The following is a 20,142-nucleotide window of genomic DNA, read 5'->3' as shown; positions in this document are numbered from 1 at the left end:
AGTAACGGTTTTGTTTTAAACGGTTTTGTGCTTTATTGACAAGTTTAAGCCTGTTTAACATGTCTGTGCCTTCGGATAAGCTATGTTCTATATGTATGAAAGCCAATGTGTCTCCCCATTTAAATTTATGTGATAATTGTGCCATAGCGTCCAAACAAAGTAAGGACAGTACTGCCACAGATAATGAAATTGCCCAAGATGATTCCTCAGATGAGGGGAGTAAACATGATACTACATCATCTCCTACTGTGTCTACACCAGTTTTGCCCACACAGGAGGCCCCTAGTACATCTAGTGCGCCAATGCTTATTACCATGCAACAATTAACGGCTGTAATGGATAACTCCATAGCAAATATTTTATCCAAAATGCCTACTTATCAGAGAAAGCGCGATTGCTCTGTTTTAAACACTGAAGAGCAGGAGGGCGCTGATGATAATTGTTCTGTCATACCCTCACACCAATCTGAAGGGGCCATGAGGGAGGTTTTGTCAGATGGGGAAATTTCGGATTCAGGAAAAATTTCTCAACAAGCTGAACCTGATGACATTTAAATTTAAATTAGAACATCTCCGCACACTGCTTAAGGAGGTGTTATCTACTCTGGATGATTGTGACAACTTGGTCATTCCAGAGAAATTATGCAAGATGGACAAGTTCCTAGAGGTTCCGATGCACCCCGACGCTTTTCCTATACCCAAGCGGGTGGCGGACATAGTAAATAAGGAGTGGGAAAAGCCTGGCATACCTTTTGTTCCCCCCCCTATATTTAAGAAATTATTTCCTATGGTCGACCCCAGAAAGGACTTATGGCAGACAGTCCCTAAGGTCGAGGGGGCAGTTTCTACTCTAAACAAACGCACTACTATTCCTATCGAAGATAGTTGTGCTTTCAAAGATCCTATGGATAAAAAATTGGAGGGTTTGCTTAAAAAGATTTCTTTCATGTAATTAACAAGAGTCCATGAGCTAGTGACGTATGGGATATACATTCCTACCAGGAGGGGCAAAGTTTCCCAAACCTTAAAATGCCTATAAATACACCCCTCACCACACCCACAAATCAGTTTTACAAACTTTGCCTCCAAGGGAGGTGGTGAAGTAAGTTTGTGCTAGATTCTACGTTGATATGCGCTCCGCAGCAAGTTGGAGCCCGGTTTTCCTCTCAGCGTGCAGTGAATGTCAGAGGGATGTGAGGAGAGTATTGCCTATTGAATGCAGTGATCTCCTTCTACGGGGTCTATTTCATAAGGTTCTCTGTTATCGGTCGTAGAGATTCATCTCTTACCTCCCTTTTCAGATCGACGATATACTCTTATATTTACCATTTCCTCTACTGATTCTCGTTTCAGTACTGGTTTGGCTTTCTACAAACATGTAGATGAGTGTCCTGGGGTAAGTAAGTCTTATTTTCTGTGACACTCTAAGCTATGGTTGGGCACTTTATTTATAAAGTTCTAAATATATGTATTCAAACATTTATTTGCCTTGACTCAGAATGTTCAACTTTCCTTATTTCCAGACAGTCAGTTTCATATTTGGGATTATGCTTTAATTATCATATTTTTTCTTACCTCAAAAAATTTGACTTTTTCCCTGTGGGCTGTTAGGCTCGCGGGGGCTGAAAATGCTTCATTTTATTGCGTCATTTTTGGCGCGGACTTTTTTGGCGCAAAAATTCATTTCCGTTTCCGGCGTCATACGTGTCGCCGGAAGTTGCGTCATTTTTTGACGTTATTTTGCGCCAAAAATGTCGGCGTTCCGGATGTTGCGTCATTTTTGGCGCAAAAAAAAAAAAAAAAAAAAAAAAAAAAAAAAAAGCATTTAGGCGCCAAATAATGTGGGCGTCTTTTTTGGCGCCAAAAAATATGGGCGTCGCTTTTGTCTCCACATTATTTCAGTCTCATTTTTCATTTGCTTCTGGTTGCTAGAAGCTTGATGTTTGGCATTTTTTTTCCCATTCCTGAAACTGTCTTATAAGGAATTTGATCTATTTTGCTTTATATGTTGTTTTTTCTCTTACATATTGCAAGATGTCTCACGTTGCATCTGAGCCAGAAGATACTACAGGAAAACCTCTGCCTGCTGGATCTACCAAAGCTAAGTGTATCTGCTGTAAACTTTTGGTAGCTATTCCTCCAGCTGTTGTTTGTATTAAATGTCATGACAAACTTGTTAATGCAGATAATATTTCCTTTAGTGATGTACCATTGCCTGTTGCAGTTCTCTCAACATCTAAGGTGCAGAATGTTCCTGATAACATAAGAGATTTTGTTTCTGAATCCATAAAGAAGGCTTTGTCTGTTATTTCTCCTTCTAGTAAACGTAAAAAGTCTTTTAAATCTTCTCTTTCTACAGATGAATTTTTAAATGAACACCATCATTCTGATTCTTTGGACTCTTCTGGTTCAGAGGATTCTGTCTCAGAGATTGATGCTGATAAATCTTCATATTTATTTAAGATGGAATTTATTCGCTCTTTACTTAAAGAAGTACTAATTGCTTTAGAAATAGAGGATTCTAGTCCTCTTGATACTAATTCTATACGTTTAGATAAGGTTTTTAAAGCTCCTGCGGTTATTCCAGAAGTCTTTCCTGTTCCTAATGCTATTTCTGCAGTAATTGCTAAGGAATGGGATAGATTGGGTAATTCATTTACTCCTTCTAAACGTTTTAAGCAATTATATCCTGTTCCGCCTGACAGGTTAGAATTTTGGGACAAAATCCCTAAGGTTGATGGGGCTATTTCTACCCTTGCTAAACGTACTACCATTCCTACATCAGATGGTACCTCGTTTAAGGATCCTTTAGATAGAAAAATTGAATCTTTTCTAAGAAAAGCTTATCTATGTTCAGGTAATCTTCTTAGACCTGCTATATCATTGGCTGATGTTGCTGCAGCTTCAACTTTTTGGTTGGAAACTCTAGCGCAACAAGTAACAAATCGTGATTCTCATGATATTATTATTCTTCTCCAGCATGCTAATAATTTCATCTGTGATGCCATTTTTGATATTATTAGAGTTGATGTTAGATTTATGTCTCTGGCTATCTTAGCCAGAAGAGCTTTATGGCTTAAGACTTGGAATGCTGATATGGCTTCTAAATCAACTCTACTTTCCATTTCTTTCCAGGGAAACAAATTATTTGGTTCTCAGTTGGATTCTATTATTTCAACTGTTACTGGTGGGAAAGGAACTTTTTTACCACAGGATAAAAAGTCTAAAGGTAAAAACAGGGCTAACAATCGTTTTCGATCCTTTCGTTTCAACAAAGAACAAAAGCCTGATCCTTCGTCCTCAGGAGCAGTTTCAGTTTGGAAACCATCTCCAGTCTGGAATAAATCCAAGCCTGCTAGAAAGGCAAAGCCTGCTTCTAAGTTCACATGAAGGTACGGCCCTCATTCCAGTTCCGCTGGTAGGGGGCAGGTTACGTTTTTTCAAAGAAATTTGGATCAATTCTGTTCACAATCTTTGGATTCAGAACATTGTTTCAGAAGGGTACAGAATTGGTTTCAAGATGAGACCTCCTGCAAAGAGATTTTTTCTTTCCCATGTCCCAGTAAATCCAGTGAAAGCTCAAGCATTTCTGAATTGTGTTTCAGATCTAGAGTTGGCTGGAGTAATTATGCCAGTTCCAGTTCCGGAACAGGGGATGGGGTTTTATTCAAATCTCTTCATTGTACCAAAGAAGGAGAATTCCTTCAGACCAGTTCTGGATCTAACATTATTGAATCGCTATGTAAGGATACCAACGTTCAAGATGGTAACTGTAAGGACTATATTGCCTTTTGTTCAGCAAGGGAATTATATGTCCACAATAGATTTACAGGATGCATATCTGCATATTCCGATTCATCCAGATCATTATCAGTTCCTGAGATTCTCTTTTCTAGACAAGCATTACCAATTTGTGGCTCTACCGTTTGGCCTTGCTACAGCTCCAAGAATTTTCACAAAGATTCTCGGTGCCCTTCTGTCTGTAATCAGAGAACAGGGTATTGTGGTATTTCCTTATTTGGACGATATCTTGGTACTTGCTCCGTCTTTACATTTAGCAGAGTCTCATACGAATCGACTTGTGTTGTTTCTTCAAGATCATGGTTGGAGGATCAATTTACTAAAAAGTTCTTTGATTCCTCAGACAAGGGTAACCTTTCTGGGTTTCCAGATAGATTCAGTGTCCATGACTCTGTCTTTAACAGACAAGAGACGTCTAAAATTGATTACAGCTTGTCGAAACCTTCAGTCACAATCATTCCCTTCGGTAGCCTTATGCATGGAAATTCTAGGTCTTATGACTGCTGCATCGGACGCGATCCCCTTTGCTCGTTTTCACATGCGACCTCTTCAGCTCTGTATGCTGAACCAATGGTGCAGGGATTACACGAAGATATCTCAATTAATATCTTTAAAACCGATTGTTCGACACTCTCTAACGTGGTGGACAGATCACCATCGTTTAATTCAGGGGGCTTCTTTTGTTCTTCCGACCTGGACTGTAATTTCAACAGATGCAAGTCTCACAGGTTGGGGAGCTGTGTGGGGATCTCTGACGGCACAAGGAGTTTGGGAATCTCAGGAGGTGAGATTACCGATCAATATTTTGGAACTCCGTGCAATTTTCAGAGCTCTTCAGTTTTGGCCTCTTCTGAAGAGAGAATCGTTCATTTGTTTTCAGACAGACAATGTCACAACTGTGGCATACATCTATCATCAAGGAGGGACTCACAGTCCTCTGGCTATGAAAGAAGTATCTCGAATTTTGGTTTGGGCGGAATCCAGCTCCTGTCTAATCTCTGCGGTTCATATCCCAGGTGTAGACAATTGGGAAGCGGATTATCTCAGTCGCCAAACGTTGCATCCGGGCGAATGGTCTCTTCACCCAGAGGTATTTCTTCAGATTGTTCAATTGTGGGGGCTCCCAGAGATAGATCTGATGGCCTCTCATCTAAACAAGAAACTTCCCAGGTATCTGTCCAGATCCCGGGATCCTCAGGCGGAGGCAGTGGATGCATTATCACTTCCTTGGAAGTATCATCCTGCCTATATCTTTCCGCCTCTAGTTCTTCTTCCAAGAGTAATCTCCAAGATTCTGAGGGAATGCTCGTTTGTTCTGCTAATAGCTCCGGCATGGCCTCACAGGTTTTGGTATGCGGATCTTGTCCGGATGGCATCTTGCCAGCCATGGACTCTTCCGTTAAGACCAGACCTTCTGTCACAAGGTCCTTTTTTCCATCCGGATCTGAAATCCTTAAATTTAAAGGTATGGAGATTGAACGCTTGATTCTTGGTCATAGAGGTTTCTCTGATTCCGTGATTAATACTATGTTACAGGCTCGTAAATCTGTATCTCGAGAGATATATTATAGAGTCTGGAAGACTTATATTTCTTGGTGTCTTTCTCATCATTTTTCTTGGCATTCTTTTAGAATACCGAGAATTTTACAATTTCTTCAGGATGGTTTGGATAAGGGTTTGTCCGCAAGTTTTTTGAAAGGACAAATCTCTGCTCTTTCTGTTCTTTTTCACAGAAAGATTGCTATTCTTCCTGATATTCATTGTTTTGTACAAGCTTTGGTTCGTATAAAACCTGTCATTAAGTCAATTTCTCCTCCTTGGAGTTTGAATTTGGTTCTGGGAGCTCTTCAAGCTCCTCCGTTTGAACCTATGCATTCATTGGACATTAAATTACTTTCTTGGAAAGTTTTGTTCCTTTTGGCTATCTCTTCTGCTAGAAGAGTTTCTGAATTATCTGCTCTTTCATGTGAGTCTCCTTTTCTGATTTTTCATCAGGATAAGGCGGTGTTGCGAACTTCTTTTGAATTTTTACCTAAAGTTGTGAATTCCAACAACATTAGTAGAGAAATTGTGGTTCCTTCATTATGTCCTAATCCTAAGAATTCTAAGGAGAAATCATTGCATTCTTTGGATGTTGTTAGAGCTTTGAAATATTATGTTGAAGCTACGAAATCTTTCCGTAAGACTTCTAGTCTATTTGTTATCTTTTCCGGTTCTAGGAAAGGCCAGAAAGCTTCTGCCATTTCTTTGGCATCTTGGTTGAAATCTTTAATTCATCTTGCCTATGTTGAGTCGGGTAAAACTCCGCCTCAAAGAATTACAGCTCATTCTACTAGGTCAGTATCTACTTCCTGGGCGTTTAGGAATGAAGCTTCGGTTGACCAGATCTGCAAAGCAGCAACTTGGTCTTCTTTGCATACTTTTACTAAATTCTACCATTTTGATGTATTTTCTTCTTCTGAAGCAGTTTTTGGTAGAAAAGTTCTTCAGGCAGCGGTTTCAGTTTGAATCTTCTGCTTATGTTTTTTGTTAAACTTTATTTTGGGTGTGGATTATTTTCAGCAGGAATTGGCTGTCTTTATTTTATCCCTCCCTCTCTAGTGACTCTTGTGTGGAAAGATCCACATCTTGGGTAGTCATTATCCCATACGTCACTAGCTCATGGACTCTTGTTAATTACATGAAAGAAAACATAATTTATGTAAGAACTTACCTGATAAATTCATTTCTTTCATATTAACAAGAGTCCATGAGGCCCACCCTTTTTTGTGGTGGTTATGATTTTTTTGTATAAAGCACAATTATTCCAATTCCTTATTTTATATGCTTCGCACTTTTTCTTATCACCCCACTTCTTGGCTATTCGTTAAACTGATTTGTGGGTGTGGTGAGGGGTGTATTTATAGGCATTTTAAGGTTTGGGAAACTTTGCCCCTCCTGGTAGGAATGTATATCCCATACGTCACTAGCTCATGGACTCTTGTTAATATGAAAGAAATGAATTTATCAGGTAAGTTCTTACATAAATTATGTTTTTTGTACAGCAAGGTTACCTTCTACAACCCATTTCGTGCATTGTTCCTGTCACTACAGCAGCGTGGTTCTGGTTCGAGGAACTAGAAAACTCGCTTAGTAGAGAGACTCCATATGAGGAGGTTATGGACAGAGTTCACGCACTTAAGTTGGCTAACTCTTTTATTTTAGACGCCGCTTTGCAATTAGCTAGATTAGCGGCGAAAAATTCAGGGTTTGCTATTGTGGCGCGCAGAGCGCTTTGGCTAAAGTCTTGGTCAGCGGATGTGTCATCCAAGACAAAATTGCTTAACATCCCTTTCAAAGGTAAAACTCTATTTGAACCAGAATTGAAAGAGATTATTTCAGATATCACTGGGGGAAAGGGCCACGCCCTTCCACAAGATAGGCCTTTCAAGGCCAAAAATAAGTCTAATTTTCGTTCCTTTCGCAATTTCAGGAACGGACCGGCCTCTAATTCTGCATCCTCTAAGCAAGAGGGTAATGCCTCACAACCCAAACCAGCCTGGAAACCGATGCAAGGCTGGAACAAGGGTAAGCAGGCCAAGAAGCCTGCCGCTGCTAACAAAACAGCATGAAGGAGTAGCCCCCGATCCGGGACCGGATCTAGTGGGGGGCAGACTCTCTCTCTTTGCTCAGGCTTGGGCAAGAGATGTTCAGGATCCCTGGGCGGTTGAAATAGTTTCTCAGGGTTATCTCCTGGAATTCAGGGAACTACCCCCAAGGGGAAGGTTCCACATGTCTCACTTATCCTCAAACCAAATAAAGAGACAGGCGTTCTTACATTGTGTAGAAGACCTGTTAAAGATGGGAGTGATACACCCAGTTCCAATAAAGGAACAAGGAATGGGATTTTATTCCAATCTGTTCGTAGTTCCCAAAAAAGAGGGAACTTTCAGACCAATTTTGGATTTGAAGATCCTAAACAAATTTCTCAGGGTACCATCGTTCAAGATGGAAACCATTCGAACAATTCTACCCACTATCCAGGAAAGTCAATTTATGACTACCGTGGATCTAAAGGATGCGTACCTACATATTCCTATCCACAAAGAACATAATCAGTTCTTAAGGTTCGCTTTTCTGGACAAGCATTACCAGTTTGTGGCCCTCCCATTCGGGTTAGCCACTGCTCCAAGGATTTTCACAAAGGTACTAGGGTCCATTCTAGCGGTTCTAAGACCGAGGGGCATTGCAGTAGTACCTTACTTGGACGACATTCTAATACAAGCGTCGTCTCTGTCAAAAGCAAAGGCTCATACAGACATCGTTCTGGCCTTTCTCAGATCACACGGATGGAAGGTGAACATAGAAAAAAGTTCTCTGTCTCCGTCGACAAGAGTTCCCTTCTTGGGAACAATAATAGATTCCTTAGAAATGAGGATTTTTCTGACAGAGGTCAGAAAGTCAAAACTTCTAAGCGCTTGTCAAGTTCTTCATTCTGTTCCACGTCCTTCCATAGCTCAGTGCATGGAAGTAGTAGGGTTGATGGTTGCAGCAATGGACATAGTTCCTTTTGCGCGAATTCATCTAAGACCATTACAACTGTGCATGCTGAAACAGTGGAATGGGGACTATACAGACTTGTCTCCAGTGATTCAAGTAGATCAGAAGACCAGAGATTCAATCCGTTGGTGGCTAACCCTGGACCACCTATCCCAGGGAATGAGCTTCCGCAGACCAGAGTAGGTCATTGTCACGACCGACGCCAGTCTAGTGGGCTGGGGCGCGGTCTGGGAATCCCTGAAAGCTCAGGGTCTATGGTCTCGGGAAGAGTCTATTCTCCCGATAAACATTCTGGAACTGAGAGCGATATTCAATGCTCTCAGGGCTTGGCCTCAACTAGCAAAGGCCAGATTCATAAGGTTCCAATCAGACAACATGACGACCGTTGCGTATATCAATCATCAGGGGGGAACAAGGAGATCCCTGGCGATGAAAGAAGTGACCAAAATAATTCAATGGGCGGAGGATCACTCCTGCCACCTGTCTGCGATCCACATCCCAGGTGTGGAAAACTGGGAGGCGGAACTCCATCCGGAGATCTTTGCCCAAATAACTCAATTATGGGGCATTCCAGACATGGATCTGATGGCGTCTCGTCAGAACTTCAAGGTTCCTTGCTACGGGTCCAGATCCAGGGATCCCAAGGCGACTCTAGTAGATGCACTAGTAGCACCTTGGACCTTCAACCTAGCTTATGTATTTCCACCGTTTCCTCTCATTCCCAGGCTGGTAGCCAGGATCAATCAGGAGAGGGCCTCGGTGATCTTGATAGCTCCTGCGTGGCCACGCAGGACTTGGTATGCAGACCTGGTGAATATGTCATCGGTTCCACCATGGAAGCTACCTTTGAGACAGGACCTTCTTGTTCAGGGTCCATTCGAACATCCAAATCTGGTCTCCCTCCAGCTGACGGCTTGGAGATTGAACGCTTGATTCTATGGGTTTTCAGATTCTGTGATAGATACTCTGGTTCAGGCCAGAAAATCGGTAACTAGAAAGATTTACCATAAAATATGGAAAAGATATATCTGTTGGTGTGAATCCAAAGGATTCCCATGGAATAAGATAAAAATTCCTAAGATTCTCTCCTTTCTACAAGAAGGTTTGGAGAAAGGATTATCTGCAAGTTCTCTAAAAGGACAGATCTCTGCTTTATCTGTCTTACTACACAAAAGACTGGCAGCTGTGCCAGATGTTCAAGCATTTGTTCAGGCTCTGGTTAGGATCAAGCCTGTTTACAGACCCTTGACTCCTCCCTGGAGTCTAAATCTAGTTCTTTCAGTTCTTCAAGGGGTTCCGTTTGAACCTTTACATTCCATAGATATTAAGTTACTATCTTGGAAAGTTTTGTTTTTGGTTGCAATTTCTTCTGCTAGAAGAGTTTCAGAGTTATCTGTTCTGCAGTGTTCTCCGCCCTATCTGGTGTTCCATGCAGATAAGGTGGTTTTACTAAGCCTGGTTTTCTTCCTAAGGTTGTTTCTAACAAAAATATTAACCAGGAGATAGTTGTACCTTCTTTATGTCCGAATCCAGTTTCAAAGAAGGAACGTTTGTTACACAATTTGGACGTAGTCCGTGCTCTAAAATTCTATTTAGAGGCTACAAAAGATTTCAGACAAACATCTTCCTTGTTTGTTGTTTATTCTGGTAAAAGGAGAGGTCAAAAAGCGACTTCTACCTCTCTTTCCTTTTGGCTTAAAAGCATCATCCGATTGGCTTATGAGACTGCCGGACGGCAGCCTCCTGAAAAAATCACAGCTCACTCCACTAGGGCTGTGGCTTCCACATGGGCCTTCAAGAACGAGGCTTCTGTTGACCAGATATGTAAGGCAGCGACTTGGTCTTCACTGCACACTTTTGCCAAATTTTACAAATTTGATACTTTTGCTTCTTTGGAGGCTATTTTTGGGAGAAAGGTTTTGCAAGCCGTGGTACCTTCCGTTTAGGTAACCTGATTTGCTCCCTCCCTTCATCCGTGTCCTAAAGCTTTGGTATTGGTTCCCACAAGTAAGGATGACGCCGTGGACCGGACACACCAATGTTGGAGAAAACAGAATTTATGCTTACCTGATAAATTACTTTCTCCAACGGTGTGTCCGGTCCACGGCCCGCCCTGGTTTTTTAATCAGGTCTGATGAATTATTTTCTCTAACTACAGTCACCACGGTACCATATGGTTTCTCCTATATATTTCCTCCTGTCCATCGGTCGAATGACTGGGGTGGGCGGAGCCTAGGAGGGACTATATGGCCAGCTTTGCTGGGACTCTTTGCCATTTCCTGTTGGGGAAGAGATATCCCACAAGTAAGGATGACGCCGTGGACCGGACACACCGTTGGAGAAAGTAATTTATCAGGTAAGCATAAATTCTGTTTTGTGTGTGTGTGTGTGTGTGTGTGTGTGTGTGTGTGTGTTTAGACAGTTTAGACACAACAAACGCATGGAGAAACAGTCCAATATGTCTTGCAGGAAACAATGTCCATAAACAGATACTCCAATCATGTCTATTAAGCAATTATTATATCAGAATAATGTCCATTTGCACCTGATATCAAGACACAATAAGTAACAAGAACAAACAGAAAATATAAACTCCAAAACTAAGGGTGGATTTTATTTAAATCAAATAGATTTAAATCGTGATTAATAACTCATGGTTTTCTACCTAAAGGTTTAATTTTCAAAATAACTTTTCAGATTATTTTTCCAGTTATCTTAGAAAATTAATGATTTGGTTATAGACCTATAAAATATACAGATAGATTATTTTAAATGAATAAAATTGTAAGAGGTGAACTATCTCCAGTTTAAAGGAACAGTCTAGTCAAAAATAAACTTCAGATAGGGCATGTAATTTTAAACAACTTTCCAATTTAATTTTATCATCAAATGTGCTTTGTTCTCTTGGTATTCTTAGTTGAAAGCTAAACCTATTTAGGCTCATATGATAATTTCTAAGCCCTTGAAGGCCACCTCTTATCACATTTTTTATTTGCTTTTCACAACAGGGGAGTGCTAGTTCATGTAAGCCATATAGATAACATTGTGATCACGCCCGTGGCTTGTGGCAGACACTGCACTAATTGGCTAAAACGCAAGTCAATAGATAACAAATCAAATGTCATGTGATCAGGGGGCTGTCAGAAGATGCTTAGATACAAGGTAATCACAGAGGTAAAAAGTGTATTAATATAACTGTGTTGGTTATGCAAAACTGGGGAGTAGTTACTAAAGGAATTATCTATCTTACAAAACAATAAACATTCTGGTGTAGACTGTCCCTTTAATAGGTTAATCATTAATATTTGATCAACTTTTCAGCTGTACTTTATTGGAAGGAGAATTATTTTTTTTTACCTTAATAATTTAAGTCATAGGACCAATAATGCAGTAGAATTGCATCATTAACAAGTGCATAATAAAAATACAATGCAATAACACCTACTCTGAGTTTCAAATAAGTAGTAGATTTTTTCTGACAAATTTATTTTTTATCCTATTTTCTGGCCCCTTGTATCATGTGACAGACATCAGCCAATCACAGACTAGTATACGTATACCCTGTGAGCTTCAGCACATGCTCAGTAGGATCTTGTTCCCCAGAAAGTGTGAATATAAAAAGACTGTGCAAAATTTGATAATGGAAGTTAATTGGAAAATGTCTTAAAACTGCACGTTCTTTCTGAATCATAAAACTTTATTTTGACTTGAGTGTCCCTTTAAAGGGACATTCTACTCCAGAATTGTTGTTGTTTAAAAAGATAGCTAATCCCTTTTTCTCCATTCCCCAGTTTTGCACAACCAACACGGTTATATTAATATACTTTTTAACTCTGTGATTACCTTGTATCTAAGCCTCTGCAGACTGCCCCTTATCTCAGTTTTTTTGACAGACTTGCAATTTAGCTAATCAGTGCCAACTCATAAGTAACTCCACAGAAGTGAGCAAAATTTTATATATATGGCATACATGAACTAGTGCTGTCTAGCTGTGAAAAACTATAAAAATGCACTGAGATAAGAGACGGCCTTCAAGGGCTTAGAAATTACATATTAACCTTCCTTTAGCTTTTAACAAAGAATACCAAGAGAACAAACCAAATTTGATGATATGCATGCCCTATCTGAATCATGAAAGTTTAATTTTGACTAGACTTTAGCTAATACAATATCATTATAGGTTTTACTTTTATTTTTAATGCTTGCCCCTCCCTCCTCACAATTAGGTTGTTGTGCAGATCTATTCCACTCCAAACAATCTTCTATTCACTGAGCTTCTTGAAACTTAGTATGGGATAATTTTGTGTACAAAGTTTTGCAGGGGAACAAGACCATTAAAGATATGTCAAAATCAACATTTCATGATTCAAATAGAAGTAAATAGGAAAGTTGTTTAAAAACAAAATGTATGCTTATTTGATAAATTTCTTTCTTTCCAGGCATGGAGAGTCCACAACGTCATTCCAATTACTAGTGGGATATTCAACTCCTTGCCAGCAGGAAGAGGCAAAGAGCACCCCAGTAAAGTTGTTAAGTGTAACTTCCCTTACCCATAATCCCCAGTCATTCAGCTGAAGGAAAATGGTAAAAGAAGAAACACAAGGGTGAAATAGGTGCCTGAGGTTTACTCAAAAAAACTGCCGAATTAAAATTAAAAAAGAGGGCAGGGTCGTGGAGTCTCCATGCCCGGAAAGAAAGAAATTTATCGGGTAAGCATAAATTTTGGCATGGAGAGTCCATGACGTCATTCCAATTACTAGTGGGAACCAATAACCAAGCTAGAGGACACGGAATGAACAGGGAGGGAGAACAAGGCAGGAGGACCTAAACAGAAGGCACCACCGCTTGAACAACCTTTCTCCCAAAAGAATCCTCAGCCAAGGCAAAGAATCGAATTTGTAGAATTTGCAAAAAGTATGCAAAGAGGACCATGTTGCCACCTTGCAAATCTGTTCCACACAAGCTTCATTTTTGAAAGCCCAAGATGAGATGACAGCCCTAGTGGAATGAGCCGTAAGCCTCTCAGGAGGCTGCTGTCCAGCAGTCTCATAAGCAAAACGAATCATACTTCTTAACCAGAGGGAAAGAGAAGTAGAAGTAACCTTCTGACCCTTACACTTTCCAAAGAAGGCAATAAACAGGGCAGAAGGTTGCTGAAATTCCTTAGTAGCTTGTAAGTAAAATTTTAGAGCATGCACAACATCTGAAGTATGCAAAAGACGCTCCTTATGAGAAGAAGGATTAGGACAAAAAAAGGGAACAACAATTTCCTGATTAATGTTTCGATCTGACACCACCTTAGGGAGAAACCCCAATTTAGTATGAAAGACCGCCTTATCTGCATGAAAAATAAGGTACGGGGAATTACACTGCAGAGCTGAAAGCTCAGAAACCCTGCCAGCGGAAGAAATAGCAAGGAGAAACAAAACCTTCCAAGATAACAATTTTATATCAAACTCAAACGGAGCCTGCTGCAAAACTTTAAGAACTAGGTTAAGGCTCCAAGGAGGAGCAACAGGTTTAAACACAGGAACAAACAAACACCATCAGGCTTCCCACCACACCAGAGTAATGCAAAAAGATGTGCAGCAGGGGTAACATAAAACCTCACTTTATTTGCGACACAAGTAAAAGCAAAATGAGCCGTAGTTCAAAAATGACATTCTGTGACCCCGGAATGTCATTTTTGAGCTACGGCTCATTTTGCTTTTACTTGTGCTTGCACCTTACACGGAGGTGCTCCTGCCGGGCTCCCATACCGGAAGTGCTGGAGGCATTGAACAGCTGAGTGTGCCGATGCCAAAGACACGCTGCTCATTTTACATGGGTCTCCAAGACTGGTAAGCGCCACTATTTCATTGTTTGTGCATTTGGAGGTTTAAACACAGGCCTGATTCTGACCAGGGCCTGAATAAAAGCTTGAACATCTGGAATTTCTGCCAGACGTTTGTGCTAAAGGAAAGACAGAGCAAAAATTTGAGCTTTCAGAGTACTGACTGACAAACCTTTCTCCAGGTCATCCTGAAGAAAAGATAACATTTGAGGAATCCTCACCCAACTCCAAGAAAAACCATTAGCTTCACACCAAGAAAGGTATTTACGCCATATCTTATGGTAAATCTTACGAGTAACAGGTTTACAAGCCTGAAGCATAGTATCAATGACTGCCTTTGAAAAACCACGTCTAGACAGGACTAGTCGTTCAATCTCCAAGCAGTCGGCTTCAGAGAATCTAGATTTTGATTGAGGAATGGACCCTGAATTAGAAGGTCTTTCCTCAGAGGTAACTTCCAAGGAGGAAGAGAGGACATAGTCACCAGATCCTGCGAGGCCAGATAGGAGCTATTAAAATCACAGACGCTCTCTCCTGCTTGATACGAGCAATGACTTGTGGAAGGAGAGCAAACGGAGAAAACAAGTAAGCTATCCTGAAATTCCAAGGAACCGCCAGAGCATCTATCAGGGCGGCCTGAGTATCTCTTGACCTTGAACCATACTTTGGAAGTTTGGTGTTTTGATGAGACGCCATCAGATCCCAATTCCAGAACCCCCCACCTGAGGGTTATCCTGGAGAACACTTACTGATGGAGAGCCCACTCCCCGGGATGAAAAGTCTGTCTGCTCAGAAAGTCCACTTCCCAATTGTCCACTTTTGGAATGTGGATGGCAGATAGGAGACAATCGTGAGCTTCCGTTCACTGCAGAATGCGAATCACCTCCTTCATGGCGAAGGAACTCAGAGTTCCTCCCTGGTAATTGCTGTAAGCCACAGAGGTGATGTCCAATTGGAATCTGATAAACCGTACTAAAGATAAGTGAGGCCAAGCTATCAAGGCATTGAAGATTGCTCTCATCTCCAAGATGTTTATTGGGCGAGAAGACTCCTCCTGGATCCACAGACCCTGAGCTTTAAGAGAACCCCAAACTGCTCCCCAGCCTAATAGGCTGGCGTCTGTAGTCACAATCACCCAGGAAGGTCTCAGGAAGCAAGTGCCTCGAGACAGATTTTCCTGTGAAATCCACCACGAGAGAGAGTCTCTTGTTAGGGGGTCCAGATTTATCCTCTGTGATGGATCTGAATGGTCTCTGTTCCATTGACGGAGCATGCAAATCTGCAGCGGTCGCAGATGGAACCAAGCAAAAGGAATTATGTCCATGGAAGCCACCATAAGACCAATTATCTCCATGCATTGAGCCACTGATGGACGAAAGGCAGACTGGAGGGAAAGGCAAGAAGCATGACGTTTGGATTTTCTGACATCCGTCTGGAAAATCTTCATGGATAGAGAATCTATGATTGTCCCTAGGAAAATCACTCTTGTAGTTGGACCTAGAGAACTCTTTTCCAGATTCACCTTTCACCTGTGGGAACGTAGAAAAGACAACAACATCTGTTTATGAGATTTTGCTAGTTGAAAAGATGACGCCTGAACCAAGATGTCGTCTAGATAAGGCGCCACCGCAATTACCTGGGATCTGATCACTGCCAATAGAGCTCCCAGAAAATTTGTGAATATTCTGGGTGCTGTGGCAAGACCAAACGGAAGTGCAATAAACTGTAAATGTTTGTCCAGAAAGGCAAACCTTAGAAACTGGTAATGATCCCTGTGAATGGGAGCATGTAAGTACGCCTCCTTCAGGTCTATGGTCGTCATGAACTGACCTTCCTGAACCAATGGAAGAATGGAACAAATAGTTTCCATCTTGTGATGGAACCCTGAGGAATTTGTTTAGACACTTTAGATCTAGGATGGAACGAAAATTTCCCTCCTTTTTGGGAACTTTATATAGATTTGAATAGAATCCTAGACCTTGTTCCTCTAGAGGGACTGGTACAATGACTCCCAGGGAAGATAGGTCCTTTACGCAATTTAAAAAGGCCTCCCTCTTTACCTGGTTTGAGGATAGTCTTGACAGGAGAAATCTGCCCCTTGGAGGGCAAGATATGAAACCTATTTTGTAACCCTGGGATACTATGTCCACAGCCCATGGATCTGGGACATCACGTATCCAAGCCTGATGGAAAAGTGAAAGTCTAACCCCCACCTGATCCAAAATTGGATCGGGGGCGGACCCTTCATGCTGATTTAGAGTCAGTGGAAGGCTTTTGGTTTTGTTTTCACTTGTTTCAGGGCGGGCTGGATTTCCAAGTGGACCTGGATTGGTCTGGTTTGGAAGAAGAAGAGGAAGACCTTTAAAGTTGCGAAAGGAACGAAAATTAGAAGTCTGTCGACCCTTCAATCTATTCTTCTTATCCTGAGGAAGGAAAGATCCCTTTCCACCCGTAATCTCTGAAAAGATCTCTGCCAGACTGGGTCCAAACAAAATTTTACCCTTGTAAGGTAAAGCCAAAAGCTTGGTCGTAGAAGAAACATCTGCCAACCAAGATTTTAACCACAGAGCTCTGCGAGCTAAAACCGTGAAGCTAGACATCTTAGCTCCCAGTCTAATTACCTGCATGTTTGCATCACAGATAAAGGTATTAGCCAGTTTAAGAGCTTTGATCCTGTCTTGGATCTCTTCTACCGTAGTCTCTTCTGAAATCAGATAACACAAGGCATCGCACCAATAAGATGCCGCTCCCGCAACAGTGGCAATACTTGCTGCAGTTTGCCACTGTAATCCTTGATGGATATACATCTTTTTTAAGTAAGCTTTAAGCTACTTCTTATCCATAGGATCCTAAAAAGAACAACTATCCTCTATAGGAATGGTAGTTCTTTTAGCTAGAGTAGAGATAGCTCCCTCTAATTTCGGCACAGTGCGCCATGAGTCCCGAATGGATTCAGCAACAGGAAACATCTTTTTAAAAACAGGGGAAGGGGAAAACAGAACCCCAGGCTTATCCCATTCCTGTGCAGTAATTTCAGACATCTTGTCTAGAACAGGAAAAACATTCTCAGGCGTTGGAGAATCATAAACTCTATTAAGTTTAGAAGACTTCTTAGGGTTGACAGCAACTGACGGTTCAGAATCATCCAAAGTAGCTAGAACCTCCTTCAGAAGCAACCGAAGATGTTCAAGCTTGAAACGGAAATTAACTTATTCAGATCCTGAAATCTCACCTTCAGAGGCTACTGAAGTATCCTCCTCATCAAACATATGAGAAAGGTTGACCAGCGCAGATTTAGTGGGTCAGAAACCTTACTAGTAGACAAATGTCTAGATTTCCTCTTGCGTTTACCCTGAGGAGGAAAGGCAGAGAATGCCACAGATACTGCAGGCGTTATCTGCACAATAAAATCCCCTGGTACATAAACACCCCCAGGAGATTGTGAGGAAACAGAAGACACAGGGTTACAAACCATTAAGGCTTGGGACGTTTGAGGAGAAAGCTGAGGCATACTACGCACAGCATCATCCTAAGAGATACTTGGCTCAAAGGGGAGTAACTTGTCTTTAAATTTTAAAGTCTTTGCTAATCAAGTGGAACAGAATTGCATAGGAAGGACAATTGTGGCTTCTAAACAGAACAAGCACTTATCTATATTAATAGTTTGCTCCTGTTCAGGATCCATAGCTTAAGATCAGGTCCCACAAAACAAACGATAATATAATCAAAGAAATAACATTTATGAGGGAGTAACTTTTATTCCAATATATAATACACCAAAGACCTAAATAAAAAATAATGTCTCCAAAAATAAGAAAACCTCAGATCCTGAGGCTCCTACCGTTACTGTATAGGTTCACACACTGTGAAGAACCGGATAGAAATCCCACTAGTAAGAGGAAAATCCGTCTCCTGTATTCCTCTTGCGTTTGATCCAACAAGCCGCAGGAAAGCCGACACTGACAGAAAACTCTGTTCCGTAAAACTGGAAGTGCAGATGTCACGTGATCGGCCTGAAATGAAGTGCGCAACATAAGAAAAGTGTGTGAAATAAAAAACGACTGCTAAACTGACATTTTAAAAAAAACTAAACTCAACTCTAATAGCCCAAATAAAATAAAGGAAAATAATATCCCTTATTTCCCTCAGCCAAGTTATCTCCTGCCCCCTTGAGAGCATTAACCCCTTCAGTGCCTTCTGAGATAAAAAGTTTTAAACACATAATATGTACACTTTATTTTTCAAACACCATAGTGATAATAAAGCTGGCCAAAACCATTATCCTTAACAATTAGGATAAAATATTGTCCCAAAATCAATCCAGTTGAGGGTTAACCTCATAAATGCTGACCTTCAGTACCTAGAAGGCAAAGAGCACTTACCTGGATCCAGCTGCCGGGCAGACAACAGCTACTAAGGTGTGACCGGTAGTTCTCCCTGTCAGGGACCTGTGGTGAAAAGAAAGAACAGAGTAACCAACTCTGGCTTTCTGCAAAGGGGTAGCAAAATGTTAAAAGTAAAGCAAAGACTACCTTGCTGCCTTTTAACTTCTAAAAGCCACCACTACTAAAGAGATTGACATGGCCACAGCTAGACCCCAATCCTTGCTTGCAGGGAAGAGTACCCATAAAAGGATTAAATATCTACAGACACCAACTTCACACATCCTCCATTGACAGAGGCAAAGAGAATGACTGGGGATTATGGGTAATAAAAGTTACACTTAACAGCTTTGCTGGGGTGCTCTTTGCCTCCTCCTGCTGGCCAGGAGTTGAATATCCCACTAGTAATTGGAATGACGTTGTGGACTCTCCATGCCATAGGAAAGAAATTGCATGTTCTATCATATATTTACTTGTATCTCTCAGTATTCTTTTATTAAAACGCATAAAGGGTAGGCTCAGGAGCAGCAATACACTTTTTGTGCTAGCTGGTGATTGGTCGCTGCACATATATGCCTCTTGTTATTGGTCACCCGATGTGCAGTACACAGCATTGCATTTCTGTCCTTCAACAATGGATATCAAGAGAATAAATCAAATTTGATAACAAATGTAAATCTAAAATGTGAAAATTGTATGCTCCATCTGAATCATAAAATACAAATTTGAGGTTTATGTTCCTTCTCAACTCTGTGTGTTTATTTTATAAATGTTTTGCTGTGAAGAAGAGGCATGTTATTTCACAGTTTTGAGAACTACAAAACCAAGATGTGATATCTTCTAGCTAGAAAAAATGCCCAAAATAATCTTACAGAAACCTCTGGGAGAGGGTGGCATTGTGAATAGATTAATTGAATTAATTTACCCAAAAAAATTATAATAATCATTGCAGCCATAAATATACAGCCCTACTGCTACATAATTCTTTAGATATATTTTTTTTCTCAAAAAGCAATTCTTTCATACAGGTAATGAGAGCCCACAATCCTTACTCTTCTCTACCACTAGGAGGAGGCAAAGATTCACAAACTCCAAGAGCTCTATAAAACCCCTCCCACCTCACAAATACCTCAGTCTTTACTTTGCCTCCGCTGGTGGTGGTTGAAGAATGAAGATGTGCATTTGAGTCTTCAGAGAAAGGGGTTTTCAGTCTATATTGAGGCTTGATTTCCCCTTTGAGGGATGTATTTGGGGTATGGTTTATGATCCTTTGTTTCACCTCATTGGAAATCTTTCATAAATCTTCTATAATTGGTCACAGGGACGTGTCTTCTTCTTCCCTTTATGGATCTACAATATACAGAAGTATATTGTAGATCCATAAAGGGAAGAAGAAGACAACCTTTTCTAAAAAAGAAGTCCTTCTGTCTTGTATTCTTGTATCTGGAGTGGACAAATGGGTTTGTGGTTGGATATTGTATAGCAAGTCTCATCTGAGGAATTTATGGAAATGAGCTAAAAGAGCACTCTTTTTACATTTAAGAAATAAAAATCTACACACTCTGTTCTAGGTTTTTTGATAGGAAGG

General features: G+C 40.8%; 1 protein-coding gene across 1 annotated transcript in view; it reads left to right on the top strand.

The window, feature by feature from the left end:
* TBC1D16 (TBC1 domain family member 16) overlaps positions 1-20,142 on the top strand; it is a 144,752-nt gene that overhangs the window by 121,110 nt on the left and 3,500 nt on the right.

Source organism: Bombina bombina, chromosome 1 (genome assembly GCF_027579735.1).
Source record: "Bombina bombina isolate aBomBom1 chromosome 1, aBomBom1.pri, whole genome shotgun sequence".
Lineage (NCBI taxonomy): Eukaryota > Metazoa > Chordata > Amphibia > Anura > Bombinatoridae > Bombina > Bombina bombina.
This window is presented reverse-complemented; position numbering and strand designations above follow the sequence as displayed.